We start from the raw sequence: 17,694 nt of genomic DNA, 5'->3' as shown, positions 1-17,694 counted from the left end.
GGCAGATACAACTTGGTTGGTTGGTGTGTGGGAAGGAGATAGAATTGCCAATTCCAGTTTGGGAAATTCCTGGAGATTTGAGAGGTAAAAACTGGGAAGGGTGGGTTTGAGAAGGGTAGGGACCCCAGAAGGGTCATACCCTACCCAAAGACTCAGTTCTCCAAACCATCCATTTGCTCCAGGGGAACCAGGGTTGCCAACCTCCAAGTGAGAAAAAGTATATAAACAGGGAGTGGTACCAAACTCTATGAAAGTAATGAGCTAGATACCACTATACAAAACATTTGCAAGAAAGAGAGGCTTTGTGTCATGATTCAGTGTGGTCTGTCATGTTTGATTGAATACTCGGTTGGAAATCAGAGTTAAGAATCTGAAAGTCTTCTTTGGAAGCAGTTAAGATACTACCGGGTGATTTAAAGTGACAGACTTCTGAGGAAGCAACTGAAAAACAAGGAAGAATCATGAAGCCTTGTCACGTATTATTGCTTGGATATTTGAAAAGTTGTTTGCAAAAGTAGTTTTGTTAGAATAATTGTTTCAAGTTTAGAAAAAGACTTAACTGTTTGGAAACTTTGTGTCAGTCTATGAAGTCAATGGATAAGTATCTTTATTTGAAATAGTATTGTTTGTCTATTTGAAAGGTATATTGCACACATAATAAAAGGTTAAGCATTTTTATATGTATAAAAACATTTTAAGTTTTGTATAGTGTTAGCTTGTTTATTATTTTCATAACCTCCAGCTGGGGGCTGGAGATTGCCTTACATTAAAACTGATCTCCAAATGATGCAGATCAGTTCTCTTGGAGAAAATGGCTGCTTTGGAGGGTGGAGTCTATGGCATTGTAACCTGCTTAGGTTGCTTTGCTCCCCAAAGCTCGCCTTTTCAAGGCTCCACCCTCAAATCCTCAGAAATTCCCCAATCTGCAACTGGCAACCCTAAGGGAAACTGTTCTCTTAAGTTGGGAGATCTGTTGTGATTCTGAGAGAGCTGCTGCTGCTGTGTGAAGGGGAAACAGGTGGATGGGCAGGAGGGTTATGTGGGGGGGGGGTGGGCAGAAAAAGAATGTGGTGGGGTGAGAGGGTAGAAAGAGAAGGAGTGATGAGGTAGGAAACAGAAAAAGCGAGTGATGGAGTGGGGATAGGAACAAATAGTGACAGAAATGAGGAAATAAATAATAAGAAATAGGCTGTCAGGAGGGAGAAAGAGTAAGGGACTGTAAAAAAAAGTAGGGGGAGAGGGGAGGAAGCATGTGGGAGGGATGGGATAACTGCCTTGGCAGGTTTTTGTGGATCCCCATGTGTTAATACATTAGCCAACATTGTCATGCCAGACAGTTCGGAATACATTTCTTGGAGCTGTATACTGTGCATCTCTGCCACTTGCACAATACTGTCACCTTTGCAGAGGTGGATCTTCATTGCAGAGACTGATCCTCCAGTTCTGCCAATTCAAGGGCAGCATCCTGAATGAGCAAGACATGCCAGTTGTTGGAGGAATGTACTCTCTAATGGAGGTTAGCCTCCACAAGGGAGGCAAGTGCTATGCAACTGGAAAGAACTCATGGGATGGAAGCCTTGCATAACAAAGGAAGGAAGCACATTGTTTAAATATAAAAGAATTATGTGGAGCATAGATCAGAACCAGTAATTATGATATGTCTTATTTTTAGCTCACCAGATAAGACATTTTATACTGCATATTAGTGCATACTGTAGCAGACAATTACAGAAAGCCATTTTGGTGAGGGGAGGGGTTTGGGGAGCATATTTACAGTTGTACTTTCACAGCTTCATAACAGCAAGACAGCAAATATGAAACAGGCTACAGTGTATGGCTCTCCTTGACTTACATATCAGACGTCTAGTGCAGCCCCAATTCAAAGTGTCCAATTTAGATTAGAGTGCCACTTCCCATCTGTCTTGAACCACAGATGCACTGTGCATCACCATCTGTTGTGTTGGACTGTTGGTTATGCACCACACGTTCTTCATTATTGTCTGTGGATTTGTGTATCATTGTCTCTAGATCAGCGTTCTGCATATCTAACGTTCATAGATACATGTGTGCGTGTGTATAAATTTATGCATGATGCTGTTAACTTAATTCCACTGGTATGAAATGTGATCTTAGCCACATAGTTAAAAATTACATGAAAATAAAATGTTTAGCTATGGCAGTAGTAGTCACTCCATGGTTCATGGAGAACACATTCACAAATCCTATCAATCAAAAGAGCCACTGATCTGGCAGGCTGTATTCACATGCTTATGTTTTCATTGCTACAGTATGCCCTGTGTGTCACCCTCCCCAAACACACACAACACAATATAAGTATTTGTATTACGTGAGTATAATTATACATTTTTTTTAGTATCAGAGTAATTCTGAATATGTAGGATACGTCTTTCACCACTTTCATACCTTAGCCAGCCTTCTGTATCTGAAGTGAGGGGAAGAACTGGGTGTTAAAAAAATAAACAGCTCCCTATTTTCAAAGTACCCTTTAAGGGATGCAAGAGATGGGATAGCCAGAACCTCTCTGTGCTAAGAGGGAGCCACCTCCTAATCACAACACCCATCAAGCAATACTCCTTATTTACCTGAAACATGGGACAGATACTACATTGAGGAATGGAGCTCAGAAGACCCACTGATTATTACTGAGCTACACAATAAAATTAAAAGCTGAGGTGACAGAATGGCATGGAAGATAATAAAGTGCATTTAGAACCGTACTGAGTAATGATGACAGCTAATTATTCCATCAATCACTTTGTTTTGTTTGAGAGAAGATTAAGCTATTGGATATACTGTTCTATGGACATAAGCATCATTTAAATGTTAAAGTAGTCCTCCTTAATAAATGAAAGATTGCTTGATTAGTTATCACTCTGATTCAGCACAGATAATGTTCCCCTTCCATCCCTGTCTCTCTCCCCACCCCTGGTTGATGACAATAAAATCAGAAGAAACCCTAACAGGCTAAATTCTTTTCTAGGAAAAAGAACGTGAAAAAGGAATTGCTTGGAGCAGTTTTGAATGTTTGTTTCTGGCATTACTTATCCTGAAAGTTCCATTCTGAGGTGCCCCATTTTTGAAATGCATGTTGACATGTGCAGATGCCACCGCTGTCAAATTTTGGAACTATTCCCTTTATGTCATTTGTTCTACATGAGTGTGTTTGCAACTTAGCTAAACCAAAGGTCCCATATGAGTTCAGATTTCTGCACGAATTATTTGGTCAATTATATAGGTGAAAATTAATTTATTCAGTATTTGGTAATTGATTTTCAGGTTTTCCAAAAAGTTCTTTTCTACCAGCACAGTGCTCAGTAAGGCAGAGCACAAACCTGTTTCTCGGATCCCATTACTCCCTGGGGTAGTGATTTGGGGGGCTTGCAACCTAATCTGTAGCCTGAGGAGACCAGGGATGATGTCACTGCTGTGCTGCTCTGTCACTTCCAGAGGGTTTTCTGGTGTCATTGAGAAATACAAAACAAAAACAAAAACCACAGCCAGAAAGCCGTCTACAGGAATGGACTTATGCCTCCCAAATGGGCAGCATAAGTCAAAGTCCTGACCTTCAGTGTACCTGCCTGTGAACCTGGAGTGGGAGCCAGTGGTCCTGGGAATGCCTTGTGGAGGCAAATGCATTGGTACAGCCACACACATCCCTGCAACTTGATCTGGCCCACCCATAAGATTGGGCCATCAGTGGACTGGAATTGGAGGAAGAAGTCAGGAGAGTCTCTCTTGCAGTGTCTTGGATCCAACCCTCTATTACTGGTCAATATTAAAGTTCAAGCATGTATTGTTTTCAGTCGTATCACATGAAATCTATTCTTCCTTCCTCATCTCCCCATGCATACTGTGTCAAGCAATTTTACCTCTCTATTGAATATTTTTCCTTCCTTCACAGTTTTTAATCGTCTCAATTTTCATATTTCACTTGAGTGATATGTGGTAACAATTATTAATGGGAAACTTAGCTTGGTTACTCTGGAATAATTTCAATGGTTGTGTAGAACTATATATAGGTGTGTGTATATATATGTTATAAAAGTTACATCATAGCATACATATATGCTTTTATTATGAGTTAATGCTGTTACGATATATTTAATATTACAGCATGGTATGTGTTATGAGCCCATTCTGGATATCATGTGACCAGTCATCTTCAGGACTTTAAAACAAGCATGTAATTTCAGGATTATAGTTTTTGAATGTTGCTAATCAGCATTTTTTCTTTTTCTTTTTTCTTGCTTGACTTCGTAGTGACTTTGAGGATTTTTTGGCTTAGATGAGTCTTGAGACGCGAGCCAAAAGGTTACTGGCACCAATTCCCATAATTGATTTTTAAAGCATTTTCTTGATATCACAGTGTTGCAACTTCCAGTGTATCAATTTTGCTTACAATAGTAAACTATCAAATGGGCTAAGACTGATTTAATGTGTCCAAATAAAATATGGATTGGGTGAATGCAGTTATATTCCTTTACAGCCCTTTTATCATGGTTGTAGTGTTGGATTTCTAAACCTATATGTGCAAGATATGTGTGCATAAGATCTGGTTTCATGTAAAATAAGCCAATGAAGTGTATTATAATTTACACAGGATATGTACATCTGTTAAAATTAAAAAGGGCTCAGTTGTTTTATGAAAGCAACCTCCAATACAATAGTGAAAACTTAGATGTAGAAGCAAATTGTTTGTGGGAACACACTGTAAACTTTTGTTTAGATTACAGCCTCTGCTAGCCCTAGTGGATTGAAGCCCAGCAAATATCACTAAGGATCCAAGCGTAAATCTAACTTGGTGTTTATAATTAACATCTACATTTTTTCACATTTAGTCCTTCTTATAAAGTTGTCTTAATCCAGTACGCTGTTTTCACTTAAGTCTTGAATCCTGCCGTTCTTTCTGTGTTTGTTTTCAATAATTATGTTTTCAATAATTAGTCCGCAAAGGATTTCCAGTCTGTATTCTCTTATAACCTCCGTAGCCTTGCCATCTCTACATACTCTGTGACTTTCAAGATCTAGTCTTGTTTTGTTGGAATTTTGTTGTCCCTCCATTTTAACTACCAGGAATCCCGACAGCTGGGATAATTTGTTTTGTAATTCTTGGGAGATATTTTTGTTAAGATTTTTGTTTTACACTTGTTTAACTTGCACCCTGCCAGATCACCAAATTCATGTATTTTATTTAACAAACTTTCCACATTTTGCACTGGATCTTCTAATATTATTATTAGGTCATCTGCAAAGACTCTCAGTTTATAGGATTGTTTACCCACATTCAAACTTCTTATTTGATCATCACTTGTAATACTTCTGTTAAAGATTTCTAATATAAGTATAAAAAGAAGTGGTGAAAGTGGACAACCTTGACTTGTTCCTTTAAAAATCTCGCATTTCTCAGATATTTCTCCATTTACAATTATTTTGGCATTTTGTTTAGTATAAATAGTCTCTGTCCCTTTCAGGAAGTTGTTTCCAAAATCCATTTTTTAAAATACCTTTAACATAAAATTTGAAGAAACATTATCAAATACCTTCTCTGCGTCCCAAAAAATCAATGCAACTTATTTGTCTGTGTTTTTCTCATAATGCTCCACTGCATCTAAAATTGTTCTAACATTTTCTCTTAAGTGTCTTTTAGGCAGGAAACCACTTTGGTCTTCATGAATAAATGTTCTCAGTATTCCCTTTAATTTTCTTGCTAAAATCGCTGAAAATATTTTATAGTCATTGTTTAGGAGTGAAATTGGTCTGTAGTTTGTAACGTCAGTTGTGTAATGGTCTTCTTTGGGGATTAATGTAATATTTGTCTCTCTCCAGGATTCTGCCCAGTTAGTAAAATCTCATTCGTCATTGCTAGGAGTGGTTCCATGATTACATCTGCAAAAGCTTTATAGTAGATAGCTGGCAATCCATCTGATTTGTTTAATTTCCTTTGTTTTTTTACTTCTACTAGCTCCAGTGTTGAAATTGGGTTAGTCAATATTTCTTTTTGTTCTTTTGTTAATATTGGCAATTTTTGCTTTACTAAATATTCTTCAATCTCTTCTTCCTTTGATATATTGCTTTCAAATGGTTTTTTATAATATTTTAAAAATGCATTTTTAATTATCTGTTCATCAGTTGTTAAACCACCTTTCCATTGTAGCTTGGAAATGAATCTGTACTTTCTGATCTTCCTTAGATTTGCAGCCAGAATTTTCCCTGGTTTGTTGGCCCATTCAAAAGTTTTAATATTATAATATAATAATCTATATTTAGTAAGGATTGTTAAATTGTTATATATTTATGTTGTGTAACAGCTAGATTATTGATGTATATGTCAGTGATCTTTGGTTGGAAATAAATTTATTTGGGAAAAAAAGTTTTCTGTTTTGAAAACTCAAAACTCAATTTCCTTTGTAGTGAACATTGATAGTTGTTGCTGTAGAATCTTAATGCTGTAGACAATTTCACTCTTGTTTGGGTATTTTGTACAGTCTTTTTCTTTTATCAAATCCAAAACATTCTGTATTTTCTGTTGTGAACTTCTTGTTTAAATTGTTCTGCTGTATTTAAAAAAATCCTCACAAATGCTTTACTGGCATCCCAAGCCACATTTAGATCTGTTCTCTTATTCAAATAGATTTCAAAAAATTCCTGTAGCTTTTGTTTTGCCTCTTCCACAATCTCTGATTATTTTTTGATAGAGTTTCATTTAATCTCCATCCATATATCCATCTTTTTCTTTTCCATGTAAATACTAGTGCATTGTGGTCTGAAAAGGCCTTAGGGCACACATCCATCATATAAATGCTTATTTCAAGTATTTGAAGGGATGTCACTTAGAGGAGAGCAGGGAGCTCTTTCTGTTGGCAGCAGAGTATAGGACACAGATTAATGGATTTAAATTATGGGCAAAAAAGTTCTTACTGGATATTAGGTTTTCTTTTTTACAGTGAGAATTACCATGCTGGTAATTTGTCCAAAGGTGTGTCAAATACAACTTTTGGGGGATTCTAGGAAGGAGTGAATAGAAAGGATGTGATATTGGCTGAGGAGATTGTAACTGACAGAGCAATCCTGGGGGAGGGGGCAAAACCCCTCAGGCGGTGGTGTAGTCCTGGTGCTGGCTTAAATGCCACTTGTGCCAGCACTGGAGAGCCATATGACAGCACAATGCTTAGGTGCCAAACTGTCCCAGGACTCTTTCAGCACAGGAGCCCATGCATTGCAAAAGGGGGTGTTCCCAGGGATATGGCCAGCTTTAACTGATTACCTGAGCCATTGGCTTGGAAGAACTCCCATTTGCCAGCAAACATTTATGCTGGCAAAAAGATAGGTACAGCCCATGTTGCTCCATTGAGCAGTTCTACAGGGGTTGAGGAAGCATCCCTTTTTGAAGGTGGCATGGCTGCCCCACCCTAGCCAGGGTGCAAATTCCCCACCCTCGAGGAGTGTATTGTAAGGATGAATCGATTCTTGTAAAATTCAATTTCAATTCAAAGTTTCCCATTAAAGTTTGTGTACTTTGTTAGATCAGAACTCTAGAGAAGGGACTAGTTTCCTTCAGCCTCAGGGGGTAGAAAGTTCCATCAAGTCACAGTCAGCTTACGGCAACTCCTAATGAGATTGTCAAGGCAAGAGACATGCAGAAGTAGTTTGCCATTCCCTTTCTCTGTGTTACAACCTTGGACTTCCTTGAAAGTCTCCCAACCGGTTACTAACCTGAGCCAATCTAATTTAATTCCAAGGAATGACAAGATCAGGCTAGGCTGGGCCATCCAGCTTCTACCACCACTTTTTAACCTTTTTTTTAACCCAGTGTCATTGGAGACTGAGGACACAAGATGAAAACATTGAAAGTAACATGGTCTTGCACTTCCACATTCTCACAGTTTAGAAACTCTAACTAGCTGAACTCTGAGCTTATCCTGGCCAGTAAGTCACAGTCATGCACCACCAGTTTGGCATATATGCGGATCTTTTTATCTTTAGGCTTGGCAAACCTCTCCCTGTCGTTATGCAGGAAGCAAACTCACTTAAAACCCCCTCTTCCCTGGCATAGTCACTCCAGGCTTTTTTCTTAGGACAGGAACTTCTTCAAAAGAACACTAAAATAATCTTTGCATTGGCATAGTCTGTCCATTTGAAGCTTCTGCCTCTGTTGGCAGCTCAGCATGGAGTGCTGCCTGAGGCCGTCCCCTGCCACTTCACCTTGTTTTCTGTTTGACTGCTTCATGCCCCTTTCCTTAAAGCTGAAGCAGTAAATTCCTCTTCTCACTCCTCAGGCATCATTAAACACAATGTGGCAAGCTGTATACACCAATAGTGCTTTCTAAATACCATGTGTTGGTAGCTATATAATTAGCAGAGTTTAGCAGATACCAATAAAGACCCACATACTAGTGAGTTGCTCTATATAAAGGCTTACTAGCTAAAAGGTAACATGGAGATAAAACAAAAAAAATACTATTCTGCAATGTTACATATTTACAGTTGTCTCAGCACATGGCAAGAACTGACTGAGAGAACAAAGAAAGCAAGTTAACTTTGTAACTTCAGGTCTACATGCATGTTACAAACATGTAAGCAAACAAACTGGCCAATAGCTAATCAATAGGTCAATTCATTAGAATATGACCTCAACATCTTGTTAACACACAAACAGAGGCTCATTCCGCACATGCAGAATAATGCACTTTCAAACTGCTTTCAGTGCTCTTTGAAGCTGTGCAAAATAGCAAAATCCACTTGCAAGCAGTTGCGAAAGTGGTTTGAAAACGCATTAATTTGCGTGTGCGGAAGGGGCCAGATAGTTAACACTTTTATGTCTGGTTGTGACAGACACTTGCAAATGCCAGCACCATGTCTCATGAAAATTGTTGGGAACACAATGCTTGCTGCACTGTTTTTAAAGATCTTTGAGGAGCATGACAAGAAGTAACATTAGGTGCTAGAACTCCTGGGTGGAGGTATAGTGGCAGCAGAAGGAACAGTGGCTACCACCTCCAAAAATCCATGAGAGGTCACAATATCACCTTTTCTCATTGTAGAACTGGATGGCTGTTTTCACTGGCTTAAAACCTGTCTATGTTTTAAGAAATCTCCCAATATTTCAAGATTGACCATGCCCACACAGCAGCCATTTTGTGGTCAACTTTGGTCCCACAGCAGCCATGTTATGGTTGCAACCACTACCCTTTCTCAAAATTCCAAACATGCCCATAGACTCAGTAAGGTTAAGGACCACTGGTTTAGCCAGAGCCAAAAACTAGGAAATCAGCAGTTTAAGCAAAAGTATAACCAAAGATATGATGGGTAATGAACAAAATTTGTAAGATTATGAACAAGTAATCCTAGACTGTAAAATTGAAATAGATGAAGCAAAATAGGGGATTACAAGGTTTAAAATATACCGGTATTTTCCTGCTTAACTGCTTATTCTTGTGGGTGGATTCAGTTTCCAAGAACAGGAAATTTTAGCACAGGACTGCCACCATTCCCTGTTCACAGAACAATGGATGAACCACATATTCTGTGACAGAAAGCCCTCAGCAACTATTGTAACCCTCTGCAAAGATCTGTTATAATAAAAATGAATATTAACTACATGTATTGTAGACTTATTGTGGCCTCCCAAAATTAGTTCTCATCTATCTTTTAAGCTTGAGCTCTACATAAAATCCCATTCAGCCCAATCTATTGTTAATATTCCCCTGAAAAGTTTTCACTGCTGAATTTATAATATTACTGATCTATAATAGAGCTGGGGAGGTGCAATATTCTGTTGTAAAGTACAGCCAAAATTGCTTCTTTATCATCTGTCTGCCCCCGTCCAATATCATCTCCCCAAATCAATAACCTCCAGATCAATAAAAGGAATGCTTCTAGAAAAGGTAGATGATTTTACGTTCATGACCCTGAGTTGCTAATAATGATTTTTTAAATTTAATGGAAACAAACAGAAGGCTTACTATGAATTTCCTCACCAAAAGGTGGGGTTTCAAGCAGGACAGGAAGACAGATAATGCAACAACACAGAACTGTGGACAAGGCTAAAAAGGAGCACACTGACATACTAAGAATGACTCACAAAATCAAAAATAGGAGCTGACTGTGTGTGGAGCATATAAAACAGTTCTACTTATGTTAGAAACTGGCAGCAACGGAGGGTTTGATTCAACAATTGATCTGTGATAAACAGAAGAAGGTGAAGATGGTTTCAATTCTAATCCTAGCAATTTTCTCCCAGTTCAACTTTTTTTTAAATCAAACCAATCACCATTACAGCAGAAACCTATGAAATACCCTCATTAACTCTGCCTTATTTATACATCTAATATGGACATGTGACCACCCTCTGTAAATCCACAGATCGAGACCACATCAGCGCTATACAGATTTTTCTGCAACCTTGGAGCACTTCCCAGATTTCCATACAAATGTAAAAAGTTAAAAAATGAGAGGGGGTTAAATTCCCCCTGATTTAAAAAACAATGTTGTCTGTGCATGTACAGACAATAATTTTACCTTTTAAATTGGTGGCAGCTGCCACAGGGATCCACAGCAAGCCCAGCCACAGTGGCAACAGATGCCAGAAGCTGCTCTGGGGCTGGCCATCCTGATACTGGATGTTGTGAGCCACTCTGGGCCCAAAGGAGTTCCAAGACACTGCTGTCCCTTTGGCAGGGGTCTGTGGTAAGTGATGGGTGGGGGGTAGACAAGGTCTTGCTGCACTGCCTGGAATGGCTCTGGGTAAGTTAGTGAGAATGGGGCTGTGGAGGAGCAAGAAGAAAAGGAGGAGGGTTGGTTTTTTACCCCCCTTTTCTCTACCTTTAAGGAGTCTCAAAGCAGCTTACAATCACTTTCCCTTCTCTCTCTCAAGAGGCACCTTGTGAAATAGTTGGGATTGAGAAAGTTCTGAGAGAAGTTTGAATATCCCAGGGTCACCCAGCAAACTTTATGGGGAGAGTGGGAATCAAACCTGGTTCACAAGTTCTGGTGCTCTGAACCACTAAACCACAAAGCACCAGTCCACCCACTTGAAGCAGCTCTGAACAAGCTGGCAAAGTGGGGCTATGGGGAGGAGGTGGGCCTCAGTTGTCTGGGTGTTCTGCCAAGAGCAGGGGTGAGCGGAGAGAAAGAGGGAGCTGGGTTAGGGGCAGAAAGACAAAGAGACAGATGGGGTGGAGGGCAAAAAGGGACTGTTTAGATAGGGGGCAGCGTGCTGGAATGGGAGGTCAGAAGTAGAGCTGGGTTGGGGAAGTAGAAAGAGAACACGGGTAGATGGGCAGAAAGAGACAAAGAGTTTGGGTAGTGGGAGACATATGGAGAAGTGTAAAAAAAAGGGCAGGATGGAGAAAAAGAAAGAGGCAGAGTCTTGACACAGAGAAGTGGGGGGATGGAAGGAAACAAAGATACCCTCTTCCTGCAAGTTTCCACCAATTCCCATTTGTACATTTGCCTAAAAGTCACAAAGGAAGTTACTTCTCTGTACCACCAATTTAGGGTTACTATGGAAAAAGCACAAGACCAGATAGGGACAGTTTAAGCTGCTCTTCAGGAAGAGAGTGGGACTGATGACGAATCCTGCTGGAAGGACCATAGAAGGGTCGGATCCATAACTTGGTTCATGTGTGACCCCTTCCTTCCACCAGTATCACCAGTTCAGTCCTCGCAAACCTGAGTAAATTCTACAATTTAGCTGCCCTGCACTAGTCACCAGCACTGCAAGCAGCTGGTGGAAGCAGTCAGGAAAAGCATACAACAGGGTTTTGGATTCCCAGCTGGGAACTTTGGGGGCTGCCCTTGCAGCCTATCAGCTTTGGCACTGTTTTCTGGTCTTCAATAAAAAGAAAGGCTATTTCAATGCTCTTAAAAAATTAAATGGATCAAGTATTGAATCCAGTCTCTTTCCTGAAAGCCTGTGTTGTCTTCAAATATATTTGCATCCATTGTTGAATTGAATGAATATAGTTTAATCAGAAACCCTCTACTGATGCTGATATTATATCAATGGTATACAAATACAGTGTACAGATTAAATATTATTTTTGAATGAATTAGCACTGTGGATATCTCTTTGTTCCTTGAAAAAATCAAGAAATAGTGTAAGAGAGGCAAAAAAGTTAAGAGAGACAAAAAAGTGCAATAAAGGGGACAATGAAGAGCGTTGAAATGATATAAGAGTACATTTTCAAAAGAATACAGTCTTGAAAAACTAGGGAAAATCATGTCCAGGTATAACATCTGTAGAGACAATTTAAAATATGCTACCTACCGGAGTCAGTGGAAGAGGATTAATGCTAACATTCTAAAACGATAAGAAAAGGCACAAATTGGGTAGCAATTCATATAAAATAACAAAACAACTCATTTCAAATTACTTGCAGTGTAAAAGTATCTTGGTAAGAAATACTTTGAAATACTTGTTCATATTATCACAAAGACTGTAAAATTGATTGTTTGCACTTGTCTGCATCTTGAAAGCTGTCACTCAGCATCAATGCAATGCTTTAGCGAAAAAAGGAACTAAAGGTGCTAAAGGAACAATTTGGTTTTTCCATTGTTTCATACTGTTTTTACCTAGTCTGCCTCAACTAGCAGGACATTTGTTGACCAAGTATTTCCTAGTATTTCTTACAAAACGTATTGATCTACTGACAGTCAATATAATACCTTAAATAAAGTACCAAATATAATCAGTAAATTGTTAAGCAGAATACCAAAATTAAGAACAAAGGATACAGTCTAGGAAACAGTATTGCCAAGAATTACAAATTCTAGGTTTCACTATGGAATCAGAAGAAAGAAGTAAACCATATAATACTGTGAAACCAATGTAAAATAAGGACTTATTTTTGTTTGCTTTATTAGTTAATATATCATTTTGAACATTTGGGGTTGGATACATAGGTGTTGTTTATCATACTGGCAGAACAGTATTTCTATTGGCGGGATTTTTTTTACCAATTTTGCCCTCCCACTGTAGATGGTTTGTCAATATCTTTCTTTAAAAATGCACCATAAAACACCCCAAGTTGCCGCATGCTGTTTGTGAATATCCCTTCCCTCCCTTCCCCCTCAGAATTTTTTTTTTGGAGGCTTAATGAAATGTAGCAGGAAGTGGTTCTTTGAATTCAAGCACTGTAAATGAACAGTAGCATTCAAAGTAGCATTCAAATGTTAGTTTGAACACAGGCAGAGGTGAGGGATTGATCTTGCATGTGAGACTGAACTGTCCCCCGCACCCACCCTTGCCTCCTGAGCCCCAGATTGCTTGCAAAGCAAGGGCAGGGTGGGGTCACCTAACTCAGCCCTGTATGCATGATTGGGCCTATCCCCCACCCCACCTATTGGGCTCGGGAAGCAAGCACAGGGGAGTGATCCTGCATGTGAGGCTGAGCAAAGGCGGGAAAGCGATCCTGCATACATGGAGATGTCTCCTCCTCTGCTGCAGTGGAGGATAGATTTTAAAAGCCAAGTGCTATTCAGCTTTTTTGCCCCCAGGCTTATTAGGCTTTTTGAATACACCTGGATTTTTTTTATCGGTAAAAGAACCCCCCCCAAAAAGCCAATATGACTTTTTTCGGATTTTTCTGTGATTTGGATTTACCAAATCACCAAACCTAATGGGCAGCTTAGTTTAGTCTCCTTTCCTCTTTTTTTATCCACTTAACAGTTCTGTGAAGTTAGGCTGAAAGTATGGGGCTCGCCGCTCGTCCAAAATGACTCGGTGGGCTTCCACAGCAAGATGGTGATTTGAACCTGGATTCCCCAGATTCCCCTGATCTGAAGCTCTAACTGATGCTCTGGCTTTCATAGGGTAATACTGTTGAACAGTGGCAAGTACAAATACAAGTTTTTTACTTCTCAGCCTTTTGGCTAAGAAGAAGTGTAGTATCTTTTCTTATCAGTTTGATAACTAATATGCTTTCTGTCTAAGAGCTGCATATTAAATGTATTTTTAGAACTGGAAGGCAGTGCAGGCATTTGCTCCTTCTTCTGCAGTAGAACAATAGCAAGCAGCCTGGCCAAGTTCAGTAATGCAAGTTAAACAGTATCAAGTCACCTAGAGGTTGCTGCCAGACCTAGGTTTGCCAGCCTCCAGATTGGACCTGCAGATGGCCTGGAATTGCAACTGAACTCCAGAGATCCTTGGAGAAAATGTGTCCTTGAACATAAGAACATAAGAACATAAGAACAAGCCAGCTGGATCAGACCAAAGTCCATCTAGTCCAGCTCTCTGCTACTCGCAGTGGCCCACCAGGTGCCTTTGGGAGCTCACATGTAGGATGTGAACGCATATTAAGCCTCTCTTCGCATGGCTAAGTTGCTCCCAATCACCCTGGTCTGTTAAGGCATTTTGCAATCTCTAGATCAAAGGAGGGATCAAGATTGGTAGTGCTGCAATCGTCAGACTTCTCCTCCATAAATCTGTCCAAGCCCCTTTTAAAGCTATCCAGGTTGAGTGGCCATCACCACCCTCCCCTGTTGGCAGCATATTCCAAACACCAATCACATGTTGCGTGAAGAAGTGTTTCCTTTTATTAGTCCTAATTCTTCCCAGCATTTTCAATGAATGCCCCCTGGTTCTAGTATTGTGAGAAAGAGAGAAAAATTTCTCTCTGTCAACATTTTCTACCCCATGCAAAATTTTGTAGACTTCAATCATTATCCCCCCCCTCAGCGGCCTCCTCTCCAAAGTAAAGAGACCCAAAGCGGCTGCAACCTCTCCCTCTCATAGGGAAGGTGCTCCAGTCCCTCAATCATCCCTTGTTGCCCTTCTCTGCACTTTTTTTCTATCTCCCTCAATATCCTTTTTTGAGAATGCGGCGACTCAAGAACTGGACACAGGTACTCCAAGAGTCGCGGTCGTGCACCACTGCTTTATATAAAGGGCACTTGACAATCTTTGCAGTTTTATTCTGAATTCCTTTTCTACTTCCCCCCAGCACAGAGTTTGCCTTTTTCACAGCTGCTATGCATTGAGGTGACATTCCCATGGAACTATCAACTAAGACGCCTAAATCCCTTTCCTGGTCTGTGACTGATAGACACTGATCCCCTGTAAGCGATGTTAATGTGAAGTTTAAATTTTTTTGCCCCATGTGCATCACTCTTTTGCATTTTGCATACATTGAACTGCATTTTGCCATTTCTGGAGCTTTACCTAACTCACCTAATTTATCAAAGGGTCCGCTTGGAGCTCTACTGCAATCCCTTTGCGTGGTTCTCACCCACCTTCTACATGATATTTGGTATCATCTGCAAACTTGGCCACCATGCTACTTCCACCCCTACTTCCAGGTCATTTATGAAATAGGGTTAAAAGAGCACTTTGGGTCCCAAAGCGGGATCCTTGGGGACACCACTCCCTACATCTCTCCATTGTTGAGAACTCTCCCATTTACACCCACTCTTTGTTTCCTGTTTCTCCAACCAGTTTTTAATCCATGGGAGGGACTTCTCCCCCTCTTATTCCTTTCATTGCTGAGTTTTTCTCAACAGTCTCTGGTGAGGAACTTTGTCAAAAGCCTTTTAGAAATCAAGTAGACAATGTCACCGGTTCACCCCTGTCCACGTATGCCTGTTTACACCCTCAAAGAACTCTATTAGTAAGTTTGTAAGGGAACAATAAGGATTTGCCTCTTTCACAAAAGCCATGCTGACTTCTTTCTCAGCCGGTCTTGCTTTTCTACATGTTTTATAATTTTATCTTTTAATGATAGATTCTACTAATTTACCAGGGAACAGATGTCAAAACTGACTGGCCTGTAATTTCCGGGTCTCCCCTAAGATCCTTTCTTAAAGATTGGTGTGACATTGGCCATCTTCCAGTCTTCAGGGATGGAGCCTGAATTTCAGGGATAAGTTTACGCAGTATTAAGAGTGAGAAGATCAGCAATTTCACATGCCTTGAGACTCTTTTCAAAGAACTCTTGGTGTGAATGCTACCAATCTGGAATGACCAGGGGATTTGGTAAGCATTTAGGTTTATCCAATGGCTGCCAGAACTTCTTCCTTGTCTACCACTATCGCTTTGCTAGTTCATAGGATTCGCCTCTCTAAGAAGCTTGGTTCAGGTGCAGGAATGTTTCACCTCACGCCTCTCCTCTTGGGTGAAGACAGATGCAAAGAATTCATTCAACTTCTCTGCAATCTCCCTGCCATCTTTTAGCACACCCTTTGTTCCTTTTGTCATCTAACTTGACCCTGTCTCGGCTTCCCTTGCTGGCTTCCTGCTTTTGATGTACTTGAAGAACTGTTTGTTGCTGGTCTTTTATATTCCCGCAGCCATGTCTCGTTCCTCATAATCCTTTTGCACCTCCCTTACACAGCTAACTTGCTTCTCTTTTGCCACCATTTGTGTTCCCTCTCATATTCTTCATCAGTCCAAACTGGACTTCCATTTTTTCTAAAAGACATTTTCTTTGTTCTGATAAACTTGATTTCCTTCCACCCTCTCTTATTGTTTAACCATGGTGGCTTTCTTTTGGACCCTGGGTGCTGCCTTTTTTTTTCTAACCTGTGGAACTTACATTCCAGCTGAGCTTTTTATTACTGTGTTTTAAATAACCTCAAAGCATCCTGGACGGTTTTGATTTTCTCTTGATTTTCCACTTTCAGCTTCCTGCGCACTATCCCCTCATCTTTGAGAAATTTCCCTTTCTGAAGGCGAATACAGCTACATTAGTAGTTGCCGCTATGATTACGCATGCTGAGATGCACTGAATCAGGCCAGCATTGACAATTGGCTGTTCCCTATCGACTCAACAACACTGACTTCCCGCGCTTTTAGGTCCTGGGTCCCACATAGGAATTAGATCTAGGATCACCTCTCTCCTGGTTTGGTTCCACAACCATACTGCTCTAAACCACAGTCATTTAGCCTATCTCAGGAGATACTCTCATCCCTTACTATGACCTGAACATACATTTTCCAGTTTATATGGGGATAGTTAAAATCACCCATTACCACTACATTTTTGTTTTTGTTGGCCTCTCTAATTTCTTTTTTTTCCATCTCTGGAATCCTCTTGTGCACTTTGGTCAGGGGGGACGATAATATATTCCTAATATTAAACTGTCCTTCACACCTGGTATTGATATCCACAGTTGATTCTGTAGGGGAACCAGCTCCCCTGCATTGTCTATTTATGTGATGCCAATAGCTCTCTTTGATGTAACCAAGGGCAACTCCACCCCCAATGCGCCCTGTCCCTATCCTTCCTATAGAGGAATACCTGTGGCCTGGTATAACCAGCATCCCACTGGTTTTTCATATCACATTCCACCATGTCTCTGTAATGCCGTACACTATATATCAAGTCCTCCTTCAAAAGGCACTCTGTATTGCTCCTAGCTCCCCATTTGGGTTCGAAGATGCTTCTACACTATTAGCATAGAGACACCTGTCCCCCCTGGCTCTGTCCTTAACCTGGAATTTATGTGCCATTTTACCCTCAAGTCTTTTTGCAGACACTATCCACTTGTCACATGCACATTGCTATGTTCCTCGCTTGTATGTGGTTGATTTAGAAAAAACCTCCCTCTCTGTCTGCATCCCCACTTAGAATTGCTGTATTTCCCGGCGAGAAGTCACCTCAGCTCCTGTCGGCTTTCCCCCAGGGATCAGTTTAAAAGCTGTTCTGCCACCTTTTGCAATGTTGGCCAGCAATGGTT

The 17,694-nt window shown here is 40.3% G+C and overlaps 1 protein-coding gene and 1 pseudogene across 5 annotated transcripts in view; both read left to right on the top strand.

Annotated features, from left to right (window-relative positions):
• GRM8 (glutamate metabotropic receptor 8) overlaps nucleotides 1-17,694 on the top strand; it is a 687,726-nt gene that overhangs the window by 412,105 nt on the left and 257,927 nt on the right. The window lies entirely within an intron of this gene.
• LOC125435970 lies at nucleotides 13,874-14,029 on the top strand (annotated as a pseudogene).

Source organism: Sphaerodactylus townsendi, linkage group LG06 (genome assembly GCF_021028975.2).
Source record: "Sphaerodactylus townsendi isolate TG3544 linkage group LG06, MPM_Stown_v2.3, whole genome shotgun sequence".
NCBI classification, from domain to species: domain Eukaryota; kingdom Metazoa; phylum Chordata; class Lepidosauria; order Squamata; family Sphaerodactylidae; genus Sphaerodactylus; species Sphaerodactylus townsendi.
This window is presented reverse-complemented; position numbering and strand designations above follow the sequence as displayed.